This window comes from Pseudophryne corroboree, chromosome 4 (genome assembly GCF_028390025.1).
Source record: "Pseudophryne corroboree isolate aPseCor3 chromosome 4, aPseCor3.hap2, whole genome shotgun sequence".
NCBI lineage: Eukaryota > Metazoa > Chordata > Amphibia > Anura > Myobatrachidae > Pseudophryne > Pseudophryne corroboree.
The window spans coordinates 435,757,413-435,762,356 of NC_086447.1; positions in this window are offsets into that span (position 1 = coordinate 435,757,413).

The window sequence follows — 4,944 nt, forward strand, 5'->3', positions numbered from 1 at the left end:
GTGCTGTAGTGTATGAGGAGGGGTGTCTGGGTGCTGTAGTGTATGAGAAGGGGTGTCTGGGTGCTGTAGTGTATGAGGAGGGGTGTCTGGGTGCTGTAGTGTATGAGGAGGGGTGTCTGGGTGCTGTAGTGTATGAGGAGGGGTGTCTGGGTGCTGTAGTGTATGAGGAGGGGTGTCTGGGTGCTGTAGTGTATGAGGAGGGGTGTCTGGGTGCTGTAGTGTATGAGGAGGGGTGTCTGGGTGCTGTAGTGTATGAGGAGGGGTGTCTGGGTGCTGTAGTGTATGAGGAGGGGTGTCTGGGTGCTGTAGTGTATGAGGAGAAGTGTCTGGGTGCTGTAGTGTATGAGGAGGGGTGTCTGGGTGCTGTAGTGTATGAGGAGAGGTGTCTGGGTGCTGTAGTGTATGAGGAGAGGTGTCTGGGTGCTGTAGTGTATGAGGAGGGGTGTCTGGGTGCTGTAGTGTATGAGGAGGGGGTGTCTGGGTGCTGTAGTGTATGAGGAGGGGGTGTCTGGGTGCTGTAGTGTATGAGGAGGGGTGTCTGGGTGCTGTAGTGTATGAGGAGGGGTGTCTGGGTGCTGTAGTGTATGAGGAGGGGGTGTCTGGGTGCTGTAGTGTATGAGGCAGAGCCGGATTAAGGCTACGGGCGGCCCGGGGCACTTCAAACAGCAGGGCCCCTAAGAATGAGGCAGGGAAATAAATACATACATACATACATACATACATAACCAGGCAAAAGTTTGTACACACTTATTCAATTGAATGAGAGAGTGCATCCAAACTTTTGCCTGGTACTAATATCTATCTCTCTCTCTCTCCACACACACACTCACACACAAAGCCAACACAGAGCCAAAAATTCCAATTTTATAAACCGCAGCATAATAAAAAAAATGAACGTTATGGTAAGAACTTACCGTTGATAACGTGATTTCTCTTATGTCCACAGGATAACATTGGGATATTGTCGAGCGACAGCGAAAATGGCACCAACACGGTCACGAGCTTTCTGGCCTCCCAGGATGCATTGGGACCTCCACTATATAGTCCCGCCCACTGACTCAGTCAGATCAGTTCTTTCCACAGCGATTTTAGGCAGGAACATTAGGTAGTGACCTGTACAGGCGATAAGAACACACATGCACACCCTTCCATACAAGAAGGAAGAGGTTTTAGTGATTGTCTAGATCCTCAAATCAGATGCGTCAGGGTGGGATCCCTGTGGACATAAGAGAAATCACGTTATCAACGGTAAGTTCTTACCATAACGTTTATTTCTCTGGCTGGGTCCACAGGATAATATTGGGATTCCCAAAGCCATTTTAGTGGTGGGGACGCTCCTGATTGCACAGGAGGACCTTTCGCCCGAAGTCTGCGTCATGAGAGGCAAAAGCATCCAAGGCATAATGTCTGATGAATGTGTTTATGGAAGACCATGTGGCTGCCCTACATATCTGTTCTGCTGATGGACCCTGTTGTGCTACCCAAGAAGGACCTACCTTACGTGTAGAGTGTGCAGAGACATTAGCCGGAATAGGGAGATCTGCATGAGAATAAACTTCTGATATTACCATTCGGAGCCATCTCGCCAGCATCTGTTTACTAGCAGGCCATCCTCTTCTATGGAATCCGTAGAGGATGAAGAGGGAATCTGTTTTCCTGATGGCACTAGTACGATCTATGTAGATTTTTAAAGCCCAGACCACGTCCAGTGACGCTTCTCCCGCAGATAGTCCCGATACCTGAAAAGCTGGGACTACTATCTCTTCATTCAGGTGAAATTTTGATACCACCTTTGGAAGATAACTAGATCTCGTTCTGAGAACTGCTCTGTCAGGAAAAAAACTTAGGAAAGGAGACTTACATGATAATGCTCCTAAATCTGACACTCTTCTGGCTGACGCCATTGCCAGTAAAAAAAGAACTTTAACCGTTAACCACTTAAGACTCTCTCAAGTGGTTCAAACAAAGGACCCTGGAGACATTTAAGAACTAAATTCAAATCCCAGGGAGCTGCAGGAGGAACAAATGGAGGTTGAATATGTACTACTCCTTGGAAAAACGTACGTACATCCTGTAGGTCAGCAATCTTCTGCTGAAACCATACAGTCAACGCTGAGACTTGCACCCACAAGGAAGCAACCTTCAACCCTTTATCCAATCCCGCCTGCAGGAAATCCAAAATCCTAGCTACTTTAAAAGATCTCGGATTGTAATTTTTTCCAGAACACCAATGAATATAGGCTTGCCATATTCTATGATACACACGGGCCGAAGAAGGCTTTCTTGCTCTAAGCATGGTTTGGATTACTTGCTTTGAAAATCCTTTAGCCTCTAAGATAGAGGTTTCAACAACCACGCCGTCAAAGACAGGCAATCCAGATGACTGACAACAAGGACCCTGCATTAATAGATCTGGACGTTGAGGGAGCAGTATCGGTGTTTCCACAGACATTCTCAACAGCTCTGTGTACCAATGCCTTCTTGGCCAAGCTGGAGCTATTAGAATGATTGCTCCTTTTGCCGGTTTTATCTTTCTCACTACTCTGGGTAGCAGAGATATTGGAGGGAACAGATATGCCAGCTGAAACCTCCATTCTACTGACAGTGCGTCTACCAGGACCGCTCCTGGGTCCCTTGTTCTTGATCCGTACCTCGGAACTTTGTTGTTTAGACGAGACGCCATAAGGTCTATTTCTGGTAGACCCCATCTGTTCACCAGTGTCTGAAACACTTCTGGGTGTAGTGCCCATTCGGTTTCCTAAAATGGTGTGCCGACTGAGAAAATCAGCTTCCCAATTTAGTACACCCGGGACAAATACTGCGGACAATGCTGACAATCTTAGAATGGGAGTTACTTCCTCCATTAGACTCTTGCTGTGAGTTCCTCCTTGATGATTGAGTTATGCTACTGCCGTCGCATTGTCTGAGCGGATCTGGACTGGTCTTCCTTGTAGATTGTCCTTTGCCTGAACCAGAGCCAAGTAAATGGCTCTTATTTCTAACAGATTTATCGGCAGGCGACTTTCCCTTGCGGTCCATTTTCCCTGGAACCATAGGCTTCCGAGTACCGCCCCCCAGCCTTGCAGGCTGGCATCTGTTGTCAGGACTTGCCACTCTTTTATCCAAATGGGTCTCCCCTTGTTTAAATGGTCTGTCTGTAGCCACCATGCTAGAAACCTGTTTACATTTAGTGGAATCTTTATCATCTGCTTCTTTATCGTTTGATGATTTCCGTTCCATTTGGTCAAAATGAGATGCTGCAACGGTCTGGAGTGGAATTGCGCATATTCCACCATGTCGAAGGTTGATACCATCAGACCCAACAGTCGCATTGCTGCATGGACTGACATTGTCTGGGCTTGCAACGCTTCCTGAGCCATGACCTGCACCTTAACTATCTTTTTCTCTGGTAAGAGAACTCTGTAGGTCTGAATCCACTATGGCTCCCAAATGATCCATCCGCTGTGACGGATTCAGGGACGACTTATTCCAATTTATGAGCCACCCGTGTCTCTGTAAACAAACTATCGTCTGTTGGAGATAGCTCAACAGTAAATCTTGCGACTGGGCTAAGATTAATAGGTCGTCTAGGTATGGGAATATTCTTATCCCTTGCTTGCGCAGACAAGCTGCCATAACCACCATGATCTTGGTAAACACCCTGGGTGCTGTAGCTAGCCCGCAGGGCAGAGCTTGGAACTGGAAGTGTTCCTTGAGGATGGCAAACCTGAGGTAACACTGATGTGATAGTGCTATAGGCACATGTAGGTAAGCATCCCGTACATCCAGTTATTCCATGTAGTCTCCCGGTTCCATAGCCAACATTATGGAGCGTAACGTCTCCATGTGGAACTTCGGGATCCATATGTAGTTGTTCAACATTTTTAGATTTAGAATTAGATTGGAGTAAAACCCCTGTCCCTTTTGTGATGGAGGTACTGGGACAATCACACCGGACTGCAGTAATTTTTGGACTGCTTCTTGCAGGGCATTAGCCTTCGACTCTATACGAGACGGGCTTGTGCAAAAAAATCTTTGAGGAGGCTGCCTCCTGAATGGGAACCCATACCCCTGAGATACTACCTTCTGCACCCAGGCTTCTGTTGTTGACTGTTGCCATATGTGTGCAAATTGAAGGAGTCGGCCCCCAACCCTGGAATCCTCCAGGCGGAGGCCCGTCTCTTCAGGCTGAGGGTTTCTGTTCAGGTTTGGAAGCTGGCTTTTTGCTAGCCCACTGCTTCCTACCCCTGGCTTTAAACTGGGGCTGCTTAGGCTCCTCTCTAGCTTTCGCTTTGCTTTGCCAACGAAAAGAGCGAAATTTTAAACCCTTGGACTTAGGGTTATAAGCAGCCGGAAATCTGACCTTTTTCGATTCAGCCTCTGATTCTAGGATATCCGATAACGGTTTTCCAAATAATATATTACCTACAAAAGGCAATGCTTCCAATTCCTTCTTGGATTCCGCATCCGCCTTCCAGGTACGTAGCCAGACTGCTCTGCGAGCGACTACTGACAAGGCTGAAGCTTTAGAAGCAACTGTACCTATATCAATTGCTGCTTCTTCTAAATACTGGGCAGATTGTCTTAAACGGCAAAAACGATCCACTTGCTCCCTAGTAGGAGAGGAGATGTCATTCTCTAGTTCCTCTATCCATTCGCCCATTGCCTTTGCTACCCAGTCCGAAGCCATAGCAGGTCTTACCACTGCTCCTACAAGAGAAAAAATATTTTTCAATAGGCTCTCTACCCTTCTGTCTGTGACATCATTCAATGAGGTAGATGACAGTGGTAAAGCAGATTTATGCACGAGTCGCAGAACATGTGCATCTACTTTTGGAGGAACTTCTTTCTTCGAACAATCCACAGCAGGAAATGGATAATAAGAATCCCATCTCTTAGGAATCTTATACTTTTTACTGGGCGCTGCCCAAGACTCATCCATCT